The sequence below is a fragment of the Coregonus clupeaformis genome, chromosome 18, assembly GCF_020615455.1.
Source record: "Coregonus clupeaformis isolate EN_2021a chromosome 18, ASM2061545v1, whole genome shotgun sequence".
Classification (NCBI taxonomy): Eukaryota; Metazoa; Chordata; class Actinopteri; order Salmoniformes; family Salmonidae; genus Coregonus; species Coregonus clupeaformis.
In genome coordinates, this window is record NC_059209.1 from 10,434,339 (window position 1) to 10,454,554 (window position 20,216).

Sequence of the window (20,216 nt, forward strand, 5' to 3'; positions counted from 1 at the left end):
TCTGAGATGGTGGTACGGCTTTTGACAATATTCCATGTAACTCCTTTGCTTAGAAATCTTTCAGCCCCAGGAACCGTTCTGCCGCAACCACAATGATGTCTATCCTGCTAGATCTTTTCTCCACCTTGGCAGTGCCATTAATCACCATTAGGCCACAAAGTCCACCTTTTTTAACCATTAAAATGTCAGGATAATCTTGGTGAAAGGCAACCCCTGCAGCTTGCGTTGAAGGCCTATCCACCACCATGGACTCTTCAGGAGCACCATTCAAACCCTCAACCCTTTTAACCGCTGCTGCATAGGAAATGCTCTGTACAACCCTAACTTCGTCTCGGGCCTAACAACACCCGTGCCAATATATCCTCCAAACACTAGCTTCTCGGGCATTATCACTTAAGTAGAAGCACTTTTGGCAGCGATTACGGCTGTGAGTCTGTCTTAGGTAAGACGCTAAGAGCTTTCCACACCTGGATTGTGCAACATTTGCCCATTATTCTTTTCAAAATTATTCAAGCTCTGTCAAATTGGTTGTTGATCATTGCTAGACAACCATTTTCTGGTCTTGCCATAGATTTTCAAGTAAATTTAAGTTAAAACTGTAACTGCCACACAGGAACATTCATTGTCTTCTTCATAAGCAACTCCAGTATAGATTTGGCCTTGTGTTTTAGGTTATTGTCCTGCTGAAAGGTGAACTAATCTCCCAGTGTCTTGTGGAAAGCAGCCTCAACCAGGTTTTCCTCTAGGATTCTGCCTGTGCTTAAGCTCCATTCCGTTTTCTTTTTTATCCTGAAAACCTCCCCAGTCCTTAACGATAACAAACATACCCATAACATGATGCAGCCACCACTATGCTTGAAATTATGGAGAGTGGTACTTGATAATGTGTTGTATTAGATTTGTCCCAAACATAACACTTTGTATTCAGGACAAAAAGTGAATTGCTTTTCCACATTTCTTGCAGTACTACTTTAGTGCCTTGTTGCAAACAGAATGCATGTATTGGAATATTTTTAACTGTCAATTAGGTTAGAATTGTGGAGGAAATAGAATGTTGTTGATTCATCCTCAGTTTTCTCCTATCACAGCCATTCAACTCTGTAACTGTTGTCGTGGCGTGACTTTCATTATTGTGATGACTTATTTATCGAAATAATTACCTACTATGTTTAATTGTTACTAGATTAAATTAATCATGTAACAATTAACTCATTAGGAATTTGGGGCACCACGGGAAAAGTTGTTTAACGAGTTACCGTTTCCCGAATTAACTCTAAAGATATCTAATAATATATAATAATAATAATCTAGATACAGTTGAAGTCTGAAGTTTACATACACTTAGGTTGGAGTCATTAAAACTAGTTTTTCAACCACTCCACACATTTCTTGTTAACAAACTATAGTTTTGGCAAGTCTGTTAGGACATCTACTTTGCATGACACAAGTAATTTTTCCAACAATTGTTTAAAGACAGATTATTTCACTTATAATACACTATCACAATTCCAGTGGGTCAGAAGTTTACATACACTAAGTTGACTGTGCCTTTAAACAGCTTGGAAAATTCCAGGAAATGATGTCATGGCTTTAGAAGCTTCTGGTAGGCTAATTGACATCATTTGAGTCAATTGGAGGTATACCTGTGGATGTATTTCAAGACCTACCTTCAAACTCAGTGCCTCTTTGCTTGACATCATGGGAAAATCAAAAGAAATCAGCCAAGACCTCAGAAAAAAATGTGTAGACCTCCACAAGTCTGGTTCATTCTTGGGAGCAATTTCCAAATGCCTGAAGGTACCACATTCATCTGTACAAACAATAGTACGCAAGTATAAACATCATGGGACCACGCAGCCGTCATACCACTCAGGGAGGAGATGCGTTCTGTCTCCTAGAGATGAACGTACTTTGGTGCATGCAAAAAGTGCAAATCAATCCCAGAACAACAGCAAAGGACCTTGTGAAGATGCTGGAGGAAACGGGTACAAAAGTATCTATATCCACAGTAAAACAAGTCCTATATCGACATAACCTGAAAGGCCGCTCAGCAAGGAAGAAGCCACTGCTCCAAAACCGCCATAAAAAAGCCAGACTATGGTTTGCAACTGCACATGGGGACAAAGATCGTACTTTTAGGAGTGTCCTATGGTCTGATGAAACATAAATAGAACTGTTTGGCCATGTGGTGTCGAGACAACGATGCCGATATGCTGTGCTGATAAGAAATCCGCTGACACTGTACTTTGATTATAAAGGTTTATTATATCAAAAGATTTCAGCGTCAATTTACAGATTTCTGCAGAATCTGGAGAACAACTAACCCAATCTCAAATATGATTATTCTCCCCATCCTTTGTTGAAAACCTGATATATATATCCTATGTAACATAAGATGGGTGTTTTGAATAGACCAATCCCTGGCTTCCACATATCCAAGTCTCCTCTGTTTCAGGGGGCCCCTACAGTAATGCTTTCCAGATGTTTCAGCAAGGCAGAGTAAAATTCATCTAACACACCATTTGCAAACGTCAGCCAAAATTATAAACTGTTCAGATACTACAGCCATAATGGCCATCGTTATGTTTGGAGGAAAAAGGGGGTCTCTTGCAAGCCGAAGAACACCATCCCAACCGTGAAGCACGGGGGTTGCAGCATCATGCTGTGAGGGTGCTTTGCTGCAGGAGGGACTGGTGCACTTCACAAAATAGATGGCATCATGAGGAAGGAAAATTATGTGGATATATTGAAGCAACATCTCAAGACATCAGTTTTGAAGTTAAAGCTTGGTCGCAAATGGGTCTTCCAAATGAGCAATGACCCCAAGCATACTTCCAAAGTTGTGGCAAAATGGCTTAAGGACAACAAAGTCAAGGTATTGGAGTGGCCATCACAAAGCCCTGACCTCAATCCTATAGAACATTTGTGGGCAGAACTGAAAAAGCGTGTGCGAGCAAGGAGGCCTACAAACCTGACTCAGTTACACCAGCTCTGTCAGGAGGAATGGGCCACAATTCACCCAGCTTGTGGAAGGCTACCTGAAACGTTTGACACAAGTTAAACAATTTAAAGGCAATGCTACCAAATACTAATTGAGTGTATGTAAACTTCTGACCCACTGGGAATGTGATGAAAGAAATAAAAGCTGAAATAAATCATTCTCTCTACCATTATTCTGACATTTCACATTCTTAAAATAAAGTGGTGATCCTAACTGACCTAAGACAGGGAATCTTTACTAGGATTAAATGTCAGGAATTGTGAAAAACTGAGTTTAAATGTATTTGGCTAAGGTGTATGTAAACTTCCGACTTCAACTGTATCTCTTATCATTTAAGTAATTTATTAATCATTTACCTCATATCAGTCTCATTCTGAAAGTTGTAGGCTCTTTAAGTCTGCACGAACCCGGGTCTTACTGATCATTCCGTACCACACAAATGTATTTAATTATTTATTTACTAACTAATTAAAAATGATAACACAAGATACAAACACATACATGGTATAGGTAGGGATTAGAAACTTTATACAATGAAAATGGGTCCCTAGCTGACTAACACAACATGACACTTGTTACAAAAGATGGCGAATTAAAGAGTGAGAGAGAACACTTTGCCCGGAACTGCCGCCCATTTGGGAAGAAAAGCAATGCATGTATTTACGTGTTGGAGGTCTTCGTCGTGTATCTCTGTTGGACCCAGGCCTTCGTGGGAAGGGGTCGATTGGGCCTTCTCTTTCGAATGCACTTTTAGATGTAAGGCTCAGATTGTCCACAAGGTCACAATGTCCTTCTTCTTAGTTGTCTGTTTACTTTCACTCGTTCTGGAAGTGGTCTTCTGAGGACAGCTAATCAGCCGTGTCAATGATCCCCTGTGGGGTGATGAGAGCAGTGTAGTAGACGATGATTTGAAGAGAGTAACAGGATGGTCCCACTTAAATTCACCTTCTTAGAAACAGTACTTAGAACAGCTACTCAGCCGTAACATTGATTGTTAGTGGAGGCAACTTTGTCGTCTTCACCTCATGTTGATTTTCAGGGTCGGGACCAATCTGGACAAAAGCAGCAGCTTGAGGTCCGTCTAGTCTGATCTGATAATTCTTATCTCAATCTTTTATGCACTCTGGTAAAGAGGGGCGTTTCCATCATACTGACACGCTCTCTGAGCTCCCTCGGGCTTGGCTAGTTACAAGGCAAAAGTATTATCATCACTATGATTTTGTGAGAAAGCTAAAATCACATTCCTATCTTCATGAAAACATTGTCTTCCTCCTTGATATTTTCTACACAGCGTAAAGGATGTAAATCTGATATACACAGTGTAAAAGTTCTTCAAGTTACAACGTTATAACGCCTTTATACCATTTTGAATAACATCACAAAATAGACATTAATTTTCCATTTCTCATCATTCCCAATGTTTGGATGTTGAAATATATTGTCCCAATGTTCATTGTTGGATGTTGAAATTTTTGGGCGGTAAAAAGACTCTGAAACAAAGGCATTCCTTTCACCATACTAGGATGCCAGAGATAGATTCTCCTATCTCTCTAATTAATGGCAGTATTAAGGTGTCAAGACAGGCACAGCCCCCCCACACACACACACACCCTGTGGGTAAGAGACCAGACCGGTTGTTGTCGGCCATTTGCCAAGCTGATGTGAGGCCTTTGATCCTCACCCAGGGAGAGTCATGGCACTGTTTTAAAGTCTCCATTGGCCTCATGGTGAAATCCTTGAGCGATTTCCTTCCTCTCCAGCAACTGAGTTAGGAAGGACGCCTGTATCTTTGTAGTGACTGGGTGTATTGATACACCATCCAGAGTGTAATTAATACCTTCACCATGCTCAAAGGGATATTCAATGTCTGCTTTTTATATTTTTTACCGATCTACCAATAGCTGCCCTTCTTTGCGAGGCATTGGAAAACCCTGGTCTTCGTGTTTTGTAATTCACTGTTCAACTAAGGGACCTTACAATTAGGTAGTCATGCAAAAATCATGTTAAACACTATTATTGCACACAGAGTGAGTCCATGCAAATTATTATGTGACTTAAGCACATTTTTCCTCCTAAACTTATTTAGGCTTGCCATAACAAAGGGGTTGAATACTTATTGACTCAAGACATTTCAGCTTTAAATGTTTTATTGATTTTGAATTTTTTTGGAAAAACATAATTCCACTTCGTGTGTGCCAGTGACGACAAATCTCAAATTAATCTATTTTAAATTCAGGTTGTAACACATCAAAATGTGGAGAAGGTCAAGGGGTGTGAATACTTTCTGAAGGCACTGTAGCTCAATAGTACACTTCACAGGAAACAACACAACAAAACAACAGCCTACTGTCAGTTGTGCCTTTTTTATATCATAATGAATACATGGATAGGGAGCCATAATCCTAGATCATCAGTCCTACTCTGTGATGCTTTACGAATGCAGGCCAAGATTATCACATAATTACATTTACTTTTACTTAATTGATACCAACTATTACAAAACCGTACATGTCCTGTCCAATTAAGATAAACATGAAATGACTAGTGGGTAGGGGTAGTTTCTCGACTGGGATATGATGTGCACAACTAGTTTTACGCGATTAGTAGGGCATATAGTGAGGAACATGCTGTGGGGGAGATCAACTCAGGTCACGCCCCTGATGTCTCGTGCTGCACTCAGTCTTGTCTTAGGGTAGTAGGTTGTGGGTCTAGTGACATCCCCTACGTGTTGAAAGCTGTACCTTATCAGTGGGTGGGATAATGTATGCTGCGATAGCTTATATGTTGTGGGTGGGGGCAGGGGCCGTTTGTTTTATCTGGTGTATTGCGTGGTCATAGGTACACTCCCACTAATCCTCTCCTCCTTTCTCTTTCTGTCTCCCCTGCCAGAGGGCCTGAGGCTTTAGGACTATGGCTGAGGACTGTTACTGCCTCCTTTTGGATCTGCCTTCCTCTCTCCCTGCCACCATCGGTATACTAAAGTACAGTTCCACCACATACCTGATGGGCGTTATTCTGTGTCAGCAAACCCTATTCTCACATACTTTGATTTCTTTACTTTATGAAAAGCCATCTGACCATAACTGTTTTGAGTGCATGGGATTTCCCAGAATTTGCCAAACCAATTGAGAAAACTAAATTGTAACAAACTTGAATGTCACCACATTCAGGCTCACCTTTCTGTTTCTTTGTGGTGTTTTGGAAACTACCAGAAAGCCTTTGGTTTATGTCCTCCAGATTTTCCGGAATTGTGAGATGTTGGCTTCTTTTTTATCACATGGACCTCAACCTTTGTATCCCCTTTCACTGGGGTTTCATCCAACACCATCTGCTTTATGAATTCTGATATTCTTGTATTGACGTCTGCCTGCAAAACAAAATAACATTATAATGTGATGTTCCACTGCAGCTACCCCATACACAAACCAGCTACCTGCATTACCCCCTGGAAAGAAACAAACCCTGACAACCTGCACCTCCCTGCTCTCCCTGTGAAGGGAGGCCTTCACAAGGTGCCTGCCTTGTCTGAGAGCGCGAATTGGAACAGAGAGGGGTGGAACTGGCACAGAGGGTAAATTAATGCATGTTTTTGTCACTGATATTAACAATCTGGGGAATACCTGAACTTCACAAGTATAGACAACTGAAAAACTGCAAGTTATTGTCCAAGTCACTGTTATTAAGAGTTTTCTCCAAGTGGAACTAAGGTTGTAGTCTGACGCTATTTTTAAGTTAGCTAGCTACTAAGCTAGCTAGCTCGATTATTTGGTATGTATGGAGCCATAGCTAGCTAGCATAATCATTAGAAAAGGAATCATTCACCTGCTAAGACCTAGCAACTGACAGTTAAATCCCATGATTTATTGATCACCCACTAAGATCTGTAGTTTTAGTAGTAATTTCTTTTTAGTGTCCTTTTGATTTAATGTAAAGCCCTATCTAAACTATTTACAATTGTCTGTCCCCACTCTCCAGGCTGCCATCCACTCCCAGTTAGACGGGGTATGTACATTCAGCTACACAATGCCCTGGGGGACGTAAAGGACATCAAGAACTCCCTGGCAGACGTCAGTAATGACTGGAGGCAAAGTATCAACACCATTTGAGAACCTGAAGGACGTAAATATAATGCAACACAGTCAGCTTGCATCAGCCACGGAGAACCTGAAGAATATCTCTTCAGGTCACCTCATACAGAACCAATCAGTCGATATGATCAACATTTTTGGCATGGTGTCAATTCCAGTTTTGGGTGCTAGGCTGTGTCTCCTTTCTCTGGCTTTGTCTTAATACTCCATGCTTCTCCCAAAGTAGTATACTTTCTCCCATGGATTTAAACTCCCTCTAGCCAATGCTTACACCACTTTCATACTTTTAAATCCATGACAAGGAGTGTGCATGTGCACATGTCTGAAAATGCCGCCGGAGGGGGTGGCTACCATTTTTACGGGCTACAAACCAATTGTGCTATGTTGTGTTTTTTTCGCATTGTTTGTAACTTATTTTGTACATAATGTTACTGCTACCGTCTCTTATGACCGAAAATAGCTTCTGGATATCAGAACAGCGAATACTCACTTCGAACTGGACAGAGATTTTTTATTTAATGAGTCTGACGCGAAGGATATAGTGTTTCTCCCGGACCAGGCCCAAATTCCGGTCATTCACATGAAGAAAAGACTGAGATAAAGGGGGAGCAGATCCTTGTGAGAATTTGTTGGGGAGTGGGTAACCCGCCTCTACCATCCGTTCTATTGGCCAACGTGCAATCACTGGAGAATAAACTGGATGAGCTCCGTTCGAGACTATCCTACCAACGGGACATAAAAAGTTGTGGCTGAACGACGACACAGATAATATACAAGGTTTTCCGTACATCGGCGGGACAGAACAGCTACGTCCGGTAAGACAAGGTTGGTGTGTGTCTGTTTGTCAATAACGGGCTGGTGCACAATGTCTTATATTAAGGAAGTCTCAAAGTATTGTTTGCCTGAGGTAGAGTACCTCATGATAAGCTGTAGACCACACTATCTACCAAGAGAGTTTTCATCTATATTTTCGTAGCCGTCTATTTACCACCACAAAATGACGCTGACACTAAGACTGCACTCAACGAGCTGTATAAGGCCATAAGCAAACAAGAAAATGCTCATCCAGAAGTGGCGCTTCTAGTGGCCGGGGACTTTAATGCAGGCAAACTTAAATTTGTTTAACCTAATTTCTACCAGCATGTGTAACCAGAGGAAAAAAATATCTAGACCACCTTTACTCCACACACAGAGACGCGTACAAAGCTTTCCCTCGCCCTCCATTTGGCAAATCTGACCATAATTCTATCATCCTGCTTACAAGCAAAAAGCAGGAAGTACCAGTGACTCGCTCAATACGGAAGTGGTCAGATGACACGGATGCTGTGCTACAGGACTGTTTGCTAGCACAGACTGGAATATGTTCCGTGATTCATCTAATGGCATTCAGGAGTATACCACCTCAGTCAACGGCTTCATCAATAAGTGCATCAATGACGTCGTCCCCACAGTGACCATATGTACATATCCCAACCAGAATCCATGGATTACAGGCAACATCTGCACCAAGCTAAAGGCTAGAGCTGCCGCTTTCAAAGAGCGTGCCACTAATCCGGACACTTCTACGAAATCCCGCTATGCCCTCAGATGAACCATCAAACAGGCAAAGCGTCAATACAAGACTAAGATTGAATCCTACTACACCGGCTCTGACGCTCGTCAGATGTGGCAGGGAATGCAAACTATTACGGACTACAAAGGGAAACCCAGCCGCGAGCTGGCCAGTGACGCGAGCCTACCAGACGGGCTAAATGCCTTTTTTATGCTTGCTTCGAGGCAAGCAACACTGAAGCATTCATGAAAGCACCAGCTGTTCCGGACGACTGTGTGATCATGCTCTCCGTAGCTGATGTGAGCAAGACCTTTTAAACAGGTCAACATTCACAAGGCCGCGGGGCCAGACGGATTACCAGGACGTGTACTCAGAGCATGTGTGGACCAACTGGCAAGTGTCTTAACTGACATTTTCAACATCTCCCTGACCGAGTCTGTAATACCTACGTTTCAAGCAGACCACCATAGTATCTGTGCCCAAGAAAGCGAAGGTAACCTGCCTAAATGACTACCGCCCCGTAGCACTCATGTCAATAGCCATGAAGTGCTTTGGAAAGCTGGTCATGGCTCACATAAACACAGTCATCCCGGAAACCCTAGACCCACTCCAGTTCGCATACTGCCCCAACAGATCCACAGATGACGTAATCTCAATTGCATTCCACACTGCCCTTTCCCAACTGGACAAAAGGAACACCTATGTGAGAATGCTCTTCATTGACTACAGCTCAGCGTTCAATACCATAGTGCCTACAAAGCTCATCACTAAGCTAAGGACCCTGGGACTAAACACCTCCCTCTGCAACTGGATCCTGGACTTCCTGAAGGGCCGCCCCCAGGTGGTAAGGGTAGGCAACAACACATCTGCCACGGTGATCCTCAACACGGGGGCCCCTCAGGGCTGCGTGCTTAGTCCCCTCCTGTACTCCCTGTTCACCCAAGACTGCATGGCCAAGCACGACTCCAACACCATCATTACATTTGCTGACGACACAACAGTGGTAGGCCTGATCACCGACAACAATGAGACAGCCTATAGGGAGGAGGTCAGAGACCTGGAAGTGTGGTGCCAGGACAACAACCTCTCCCTCAACGTGAGCAAGACAATGGAGCTGATCGTGGGCTACAGGAAAAGGAGGGCCGAACACGCCCCCATTCACATCGACGGGGCTGTAGTGGAGCGGGTCGAGTGTTTCAAGTTCCTTGGTGTCCACATCACCAACAAACTATCATGGTCCAAACACACCAAGACAGTCGTGAAGAGGACACGACAACGCCTTTTCCCCCTAAGGACACTGAAAAGATTTGGCATGGGTCCCAAGATCCTCTAAGTTCTACAGCTGCACCATTTAGAGCATCCTGACCGGATCCATCACCTCCTGGTATGGCAACTGCTCCACATCCGACCATAAGGCGCTACAGAGGGTAGTGCGTATGGCCCACTACATCACTGGGGAAAGCTTCCTGCCATCCAGGACCTTTATACTAGGCGGTGTCAGAGGAAGGCCCCAAAAAATTGTCAAAGACTCCATTCACGTCATAGACTGTTCTCTCTGCACGGCAAGTGGTACCGGAGCGCCAAGTCTAGGTCCAAAAGGCTCCTTAACAGCCTTCATTTTGCTAGACCCCAGGAAGAGTAGCTTCCTGGGGATCCATAATAAATACAACTACCCCCAAGCCATAAGACTGCTGAACAATTAATCAAATGGCCACCCGGACTATTGCATTGATTTACCCCCCCATTTGTTTTAACACTGCTGCAACTCGCTTTTTATTTTCTAGCACTTTACCCCTACCTACATGTACAAATGACCTCGACTAACCTGTAGCCCCGCACATTGACTCGGTACCAGTACCCCCTGTATATAATTAATTTTTTACTTTTAGTTTATTTAGTAAATATTTTCTTAACTCTAGTTTCTTAAAACTGCATTGTAGGTTAAGGGCTTGTAAGTAAGCATTTCACGGTAAGGTCTACTCCTGTTAAATCAAGATGCAGCCTATGTCCTGAAGCCTGAAGTATGCTCTTGATCACTCACCTTAATTCATCTTAAATAGAATGACTGGTGCATTATGGTGGGAAATCCCCCTATCCCTTGTTTACACAAATCAAATGACAATTGGGATGAAAGGAACAGAGAGACAAAGCCATTGCCTAATGTGGCTTATGTAGCTAGACTAGGCCAGTGGTTCCCAACCAGGAACCAATATCCAAACTGGGTGCTTAGACAAATTTCATATGCCTACATGTAAAATGCATATGAGGGGGGTACTTTGAGGGCCCTCTGGGCAGAGAAAGATTCGATGGGCGCTACAATGACCAAAAAAAGGAGCCAGGCCCAGCCAATCAGAATGAGTTTATCCCCACAAAAGGGCTTTATTACAGACCAAAAGACTGTCAGAAAGTTGCACCACTGACCTCGGACGGAACAAAGGGAAATCACCTTTTCCCTTCGCTTGTGGACTTCAATGCACAACACATCAGCTGTATGTGACCAGGCAAAAAAAAAAAAACACTTTCCAAGCCAAACCATATCATAATCGCTACACACAGCCTACATCGTTGTCACCATATTAGCTAAAGTAACGTCATAGTCAACATAGCTAATAGAACTAACGCGTTAGTAAACCCGCTACAATCATGCAGTAACGTTAGTGTACAGTCAGTAAGAAGTTTAGCAGTTACACCGGCGGGCCCCGGTGGCAATACATTTGTGAACCCGAAAGCTTCCCTTGACTTAGAGTTGTAGTGTTGTGTTGGATAGTCATAGCCAGCTAGCTAACATAGCATCCCTCTGTATGAGCAGGGTGTTTGAGTAGGCTAAACTAGCTAGCTGCATTTGCAAGCTAAGTAAGTGAAAGTGGAAGAAATAATCTCTCTCTCTCTTACCTCTCCTTCATGTTTGAAGAAATTTAATTTGTTCAAAACTGTTCAACTATTGTCTCTCTCTTTGAGTCAACTACTCACCACATTGTATGCACTGCAGTGCTAGCTAGCTGTAGCTTATGCCTTCAGTACTAGATTCATTCTCTGATCCTTTTGATTGTTTGGACAACATGTAAGTTCATGCTGCAAGAGCTCTGATAGGTTGGCGGACGTCTCCCGGAAGTTGTCATAATTACTGTGTAAGTCTTTGGAAGTGGGTGAGAACCATGAGCCTCCTAGGTTTTGTATTGAAGTCAACATACCCAGAGGAGGACGGAAGCTAGCTGTCCTCCAGCTACACCATGGTGCTACCCTACAGAGTGCTGTTGAGGCTACTGTAGACCTTCATCACAAAAACAGTGTGTTTTAATCAATTATTTGGTGATGTAAATATATATTTAGGATAGTTTTATATAAAAAAAAGATACAAATGTCAATGTATGTGGACACCCCTTCAAATTAGTGGATTCGGCTATTTCAGCCACACCTGTTGCTGACACGTATATAGAATCGAGCACACAGCCATGCAATCTCCATAGACAAATATTGGCAGTAGAATGGGCCGTACTGAAAAGCTCAGTGACTTTCAACGTGGCACCGTCATAGGATGCCACCTTTCCAACAAGTCAAATTTCTGCCCTGCTAGAGCTGCCCTGGTCAACTGTAAGTGCTGCTATTGTGAAGTGGAAACGTCTAGGAGCAACAACTGCTCAGCCGCGAAGTGGTAAGCCACACAAGCTCACAGAACGGGACCGCCGAGTGCTGAAGCGTGTAAAAAATAGTCTGTCCTCGGTTGCAACACTCGCTACCGAGTTCCAAACTGCCTCTGGAAGCATGTCAGCACAAGAACTGTTCGTCGGGAGCTTCATAAAATGTGTTTCCATAGCTGAGCAGCCGCACACAAGCCTAAAATCACCATGTGCAATGCCAAGTGTTGGCTGGAATGGTGTAAACCTCGCCGCCATTGGACTCTAGAGCAGTGGAAACGAGTTCTCTGGAGTGATGAATCACCCTTCACCATCTGGCAGTCCGACGGACGAATCTGGGTTTGGCGGATGCCAGGAGAATGCTACCTGCCCGAATGCATAGGGCCAACTGTAAAGTTTGGCGGAGGAGGAATAATGGTCTGGGGCTGTTTTTCACCTTTGGGATGAATTTAGAACGCCGACTGCGAGCCAGGCCTAATTGCCTAGCATCAGTGCCCGACCTCACTAATGCTCTTGTGGCTGAATGGAAGCAACATCTAGTGGAAAGCCTTCCCAGAAGAGTGGAGGCTGTTATAGCAGCAAAGGGGGGACCAAGTGCATATTAATGCCCATGATTTTGGAATGTGATGTTCGACGAGCAGGTGTCCACATACGTTTGGCCATGTAGTGTAAGTGGATGGATGGATGCTTCAGATGTGTAGCTGATTTTAGTAGCTGATGTATTTTAGTTATATTTAACATTGGCTATGATGACTGATGTCGAACTGTTATTTCAAGCTTGCAAATGCTGTGATCCTGCCGGTGGACCTGAAAATAATGCAGGGACTAAACATCACAGCGTTTCTTCATTATGACAATGCTTGCCAGCTGAAGCCTCATTTACAGGTAAAATGTATACGTCAATCTATATTAGTTATAAGGATAATTTAAATTATTTATTGAATATTTAGCCTCCCTGTAGTAAGACATTCATTAATTGCTTGATACGGTTTTATGAATGGCTTGATACGGATTTCTCCATACCCACTTTCAAGTAATGTTTTACACAAAAATGCACAATGGAGCTGCTCTTTACACTGAATTGTTTTAACATTTAGAAAAACAGTCCCGATTTGATGGTGGACACCACATTTGCAGTGCCAGCCTTTCATGACTATGCTCATGATGCTGACTCTCAGATAATGAAATAATGTATTTCTTTATAATTTATTCTGGTTAACACTGCTTCTGTGTATAGTTGCAGACAGTTACCCTAACAGTATTCAAAAACAGCTAGTTGTAATCTGTCCTAGTCCCTTAATGAATCACCCATTGTAATGCTCATTATGGTTTCTCATTGTACTTTACATTTCAGGTTACCGATGGTACCAGATATGTGACTGGCAGTGGGCTTGTTGACTGAGAACAGATGGAGAGGTTGTGTTCTTACCTATGAAAGTTTGGGAAGATCCCAAAAGGGATGACACCATCTCATGGTGTTGACACCCTCACTGATGCCTTCCTCTATTACGTTTACATTTAAGTCATTTAGCAGAAGCTCTTATCCAGAGCAACCAGGGTCAGGGCAAGGTAGGAATTTATAACTGAAAATCAGTTTTGAGATGACCCATTGTTCAGGATTGTGTTGATATCCCATCATTTTGCACACAATAAAACAGAAATGTATTTTCAACAATCTATGAAATATATTTTAACCTTCATGTGTCTTAGCACTAGCAATACAACTTTGTCAGCAGAAGGTCCTGAAGGAGGAAACCGAGACAAAGGAGGAGTTGAAGGTTCTGCTAGACAGCATTCCATGTGTTTTGCTCATATCTTTTGTTTATATGTAATGATCATTTTCTGCCAATCCAATGAATTGGAAGCAGGGCTTCAGTAGCTGGAGGCAAGGATTTCTCCTACAGATCACTTATTTTATGGAATGGTCTGCTGAGGTGAGAGAATCAGACTCGGTCTTAACCTTCAAGTTTAGATGGAGAATGTTTCTCTTCTGTCAGTCCTATGATTGAGTGTAGTCTGGCCCATTGGTGGGAAGGTGAATGGAAAGGTATTAGCCCCCACAACCCACCCCACCCCCGAACCAGTAAACCTTGCCTTCCTACAACATGAAAGTAATCTGACCCTAGAGTCTTGAAGTGTTTGCACCATCTATAGCCATTATGATCATTATCTGACCCTGCTGGTCATCTAATGGGGATCCTAATAAATCAAATACAAAAATCTATGAATGTTTGAAGGTGTTTTTGTGTGCGCTATCCTGTTCTGATTATCCATCAGTCTGACAAGCATGCACACCATGAACCACTTGTATTGTGCTTCTGCCTCTGCATTGCTTGCTCTTTGGGGTTTTAGGCTGGGTATAAGTAAAGCACTTGATGCAGTTTTACAACTGCTGATGTAAAAAGGGCTTTATAAAATACATTTGATTGTTTTGATGAGGAAATCCTTGCTGTTGTTTCACTGACAATTTGATTTTTTGTCAAATTCTTAATATTGTCCATGAGATATTTTTCTCTAGCTTGTGAGCGTTGCACATGTAGATATCAGCACAAAACTTGCAGCACACTGACATGGAAGATTGGATTCGTCAGATAAAGGAGACCCTCACAGACCAGAGGATGTCGTCCCTGACCTGGCAGGAGAGATTCGTGGAAACTCTCGCACCGCAAGTAAATTAGTTGCTACATCTCTGACCTAAGGTTTTATCCCAATCTATAGACGCCCCTTTCTGTCTGGCTCAGTCCTACCAGTCATGACTGACACGTTCCTATACCCTACTGTGTGCTGTGTCTTGGTAGCACCGACTCCTGGATCTGCATAATTACTCCCTTTACTTTATTCTCTTATCACCTCCTCCTGCTGTCACCTGCCCTTTTCCACTACATATCCCAGAGAGTGAGTGCCCCCCTCCCATGCTTAACCCTTTACACTCGTACCCGAATACGGGCTGAAAATTGCAAATGTATATTCTAATAAGCACCTTAATTGGAAAGTAGTGGCTGCAAAATAAAATGCTATTCATGACATCTGAGCTCTGGCTCTGTGCTTCACAGCTCTGTATGGGTTTTGATTGACAGCAGTTCTGAACTTAAGCACTGTGCGCGACAAGAAGTTGCTCCATCCCTCCCGGTAATTGGGCATGTTTTGCACATTGGTTGTCTGCGTGAAGAGAAATTGTGTAAATTAAGAGGACTCAATGTATTTTGAAAGATGAGACATTTAGGATTATAATAAATACCGTGTTGTCATATAAGCAAGCCAAACACCCGTGAGTCCGAACCTGCACTTCACATTTCCAAATCATAAAACTCATGTTATATACAGTGCATCCAGAAAATATTCAGACCTCTTCTCTTTTTCCCACAATGGATTAAATAAAAAAATGTCCTCATCAATCTACAAACAATAAGCCATTATGACAAAGTGAAAACAGGCTTTTAGAAAACTTTGCAAATTTAATAAAAAACTGAAATACGTTGTTTTTACAACTTGATTGGAGTCCACCTGTGGTAAATTGAATTGATTGGACATTATTTGGAAAGTCACACACCTGTCAGTTGACAGTGCATGTCAGAACAAAAACCAAGCCATGAGGTCAAAGGGATTGTCTGTAGAGCGCTGAGACAGGATTGTGTCGAGGCACAGATCTGGGGAAGGGTACCAAAAAATGGAAGATCCCCAAAAACACAGTGGCCTCCTTCATTCTTAAATGGAAGAAGTTTGGAACCACCAAGACTCTTCCTAGAGCTGGCCGCCCGACCAAACTGAGCAATCGGGGGAGAAGGGCCTTGATCAGTGAGGTGACCAAGCGCTCTAGAGTTCCTCTGTGGGGATGGGAGAACCTTCCAGAAGGACAACCATCTCTGCAGCACTCCACCAATCAGGCCTTTATGGTAGAGTGGCCAGACGGAAGTCACTCCTCGGTAAAAGGCACATGACAGCCTGCCTGGAGTTTGCCAAAAGGCACCTAAAGGACTCTGAGACCATGAGAAGCAAGATTCTCTGGTCTGATGAAACCAAGATTGAACTCTTTGGCCTGAATGCCAAGTGTCCCGTCTGGAGGAAACCTGGCACCATCCTTACGTTGAAGCATGGTGGTGGCAGCGTCATGCTGTGGGGATGTTCTTCCGCAGCAGGGACTTGGAGACTAGTCAGGATCGAGGGAAAGATGAACGGAGCAATGTATAAAGAGATCCTTGATGAAAACCTGCTCAGGACCTCAGACTGGGGCGACGGTTCACCTTCGAACAGGACAATGGCCCTAAGCACACAGCCAAGACAACGCAGGAGTGACTTCGGGACAAGTCTCTGAATGTCCTTGAGTGGCCCAGCCAGAGCCCGGACTGGAACCCGATCTAACATCTCTGAAAAAACCTGAACATAGCTGTACCGCGACGCTCCCCATCCAACCTGACAGTGCTTGAGAGGATCTGCAGAGAAGAATGGGAGAAACTCCCCAAATACAGGTGTGCCAAGCTTGTAGCATCATACCCAAGAAGACTCAAGGCTGTAATCGCTGCCAAAGGTGCTTCAACAAAGTACTGAATAAAGGGTCTGAAATACTTATGTAAATGTGACATTTCCGTATTTTACTTTTTTTTAAACCTCTTTCTGCTTTGTCATTATGAGTTATTGTGTGTAGATTGATGACGGGAAAAAAAACAATTTTATCAATTTTAGAATAAGGCTGTAACGTAACAAAATGTGGAAAAAGTCAAGGGTTCTGAATACTTTCCAAATGCACTGTACAGTCCAACTGTGTTTGATGTACAGTTACAAGATGACATGATGTAATACACTGCTCAAAAAAATAAAGGGAACACTAAAATAACACATCCTAGATCTGAATGAATGAAATAATCTTATTAAATACTTTTTTCTTTACATAGTTGAATGTGCTGACAACAAAATCACACAAAAATTATCAATGGAAATCAAATGTATCAACCCATGGAGGTCTGGATTTGGAGTCACCCTCAAAATTAAAGTGGAAAACCACACTACAGGCTGATCCAACTTTGATGTAATGTCCTTAAAACAAGTCAAAATGAGGCTCAGTAGTGTGTGTGGCCTCCACGTGCCTGTATGACCTCCCTACAACGCCTGGGCATGCTCCTGATGAGGTGGCGGATGGTCTCCTGAGGATCTCCTCCCAGACCTGGACTAAAGCATCCGCCAACTCCTGGACAGTCTGTGGTGCAACGTGGCGTTGGTGGATGGAGCGAGACATGATGTCCCAGATGTGCTCAATTGGATTCAGGTCTGGGGAACGGGCGGGCCAGTCCATAGCATCAATGCCTTCCTCTTGCAGGAACTGCTGACACACTCCAGCCACATGAGGTCTAGCATTGTCTTGCATTAGGAGGAACCCAGGGCCAACCGCACCAGCATATGGTCTCACAAGGGGTCTGAGGATCTCATCTCGGTACCTAATGGCAGTCAGGCTACCTCTGGCGAGCACATGGAGGGCTGTGCGGCCCCCCAAAGAAATGCCACCCCACACCATGACTGACCCACCACCAACCTGGAGGATGTTGCAGGCAGCAGAACGTTCTCCACGGCGTCTCCAGACTCTGTCACGTCTGTCACATGTGCTCAGTGTGAACCTGCTTTCATCTGTGAAGAGCACAGGGCGCCTGTGGCGAATTTGCCAATCATGGTGTTCTCTGGCAAATGCCAAACGTCCTGCACGGTGTTGGGCTGTAAGCACAACCCCCACCTGTGGACGTCGGCCCTCATACCACCCTCATGGAGTCTGTTTCTGACCGTTTGAGCAGACACATGCACATTTGTGGCCTGCTGGAGGTCATTTTGCAGGCCTCTGGCAGTGCTCCTCCTGCTCCTCCTTGCACAAAGGCGGAGGTAGCAGTCCTGCTGCTGGGTTGTTTCCCTCCTACGGCCTCCTCCACGTCTCCTGATGTACTGGCCTGTCTCCTGGTAGCGCCTCCATGCTCTGGACACTACGCTGACAGACACAGCAAACCTTCTTGCCACAGCTCGCATTGATGTGCCATCCTCGATGAGCTGCACTACCTGAGCCACTTGTGTGGGTTGTAGACTCCGTCTCATGCTACCACTAGAGTGAAAGCACCGCCAGCATTCAAAAGTGACCAAAACATCAGCCAGGAAGCATAGGAACTGAGAAGTGGTCTGTGGTCACCACCTTTAAAACCAGTCCTTTATTGGGGGTGTCTTGCTAATTGCCTATAATTTCCACCTGTTGTCTATTCCATTTGCACAACAGCATGTGAAAATTATTGTCAATCAGTGTTGCTTCCTAAGTGGACAGTTTGATTTCACAGAAGTGTGATTGACTTGGAGTTACATTGTGTTGTTTAAGTGTTCCCTTTATTTTTTTGAGCAGTGTACAATGGGTTGTTCTGATCAGAGTGAACCTACCTACGTTTGTTTATTGTGAAGAAAATTTGCCGCGGCACACACACCTGCACTTATGACTCCTTTCTTTGTGCACAAAAATGATTTTTCCCTGAATCGCATTGTGAAAGCCAAACTGTAAGATCATATTTTATAACTTAGCTACTAGTCATGTTGGCAATATACTAGTGATTAGTGAGAAAGTTATAGACTCATATCATACCCCCAAGACATGCCAACTTCTCAACATTACAATAACAGGGGAGGTTAGTATTTTTTGTTGTTGTGTGTGTGTGGTGGGGGGGGGGGTGATATGATATTTGTGCTTCTAACTTTCTCACTCATCCTTATTCACGATTCATTCATGTAGAAGTGTTTAGAAACATATTCTATTCTTATGTAGAATAAATGTGATTCCAAAATGAAACACAACATTATTTACCATTCATTTCTATTGGGCACAAAATAATGAAACACAACCAAAACAAACAGGAAATGCATCCAACAAATTTGTAGTCACTAGCTTGATGTGGTCATTGCGTGCTATGAATATGGGACCAAATACTTAACTTTTTACTTTAATACACATATAAGTGAATTTGTCCCAATACTTTTGCTCCCCTAAAATCAGGGGTCTATATACAAAAAGTGGTGTAATTTCTAAACGGTTCACCTGATATGGATGAAAATACCCTCAAATTAAAAACCAAACTTTTGGAGTATAGAGCCAAAAGAAGAACAAATGCTTCACTTTCCCAATAACTACGGCGGGCAGTGCACTGTATCAAGCTTTCAAATCATGCCCACCTGACCCAGATTGCGATTTGATAATGGACCGTTTTTGGATTGCGTAAACAACAATCACCAATGATACGAACGCACAGCTGTCTACTCCACTTGAAAAGTAAATAACTTTTTTAGGATGTTGTCTCCATCATATTTGTCCCAATGTACAGTATATAATATACAACTGTATATGAAAGATTTCTATCAAACTTCAAGATGTTCATGACCATTTCTTTCAATTGCTTTTAGATGGACAAACCCTTGCTGTGCGGATCGCCAGAAAAATCAAGCGGACATAGGAGAGAATAAAATAGCAGATCAACGTCTACAAAGGAAGGAACAAGTCACCTCAATTCCCCCAAGACTGGAATATATGGATGTTCTCCAGCAAGACCATCCTGTCTGGTCCCAGGTGTCCAACAGCTTAGGTGACAGTCTGCTCCGGGCCAAGCAGCGTGCAGTGATGTTGCACAACATGTGCCTTAGGGCAGCTGAGGAGAGGAACCTTATACAGTGCATTCGGAAACTATTCAGACTTCCACATTTTGTTACGTTACAGCCTTATTCTAAAATGGATTACGTTATTTCTAAAAACCTGTTTTTGCTTTGTAATTATGGGGTATTGTGTGTAGATTGATGAAAAAAAAAAAACATTTTAGAATAAGGCTGTAATGTAACAAAATGTGGAAAAGGTCAAGGGGTCTGAATACTTTCCGAATGCACTGTAGAGGCAGACCTACACAATGGCCTTTTTTATTGCCAGAGAGAGCTGGGGCTTT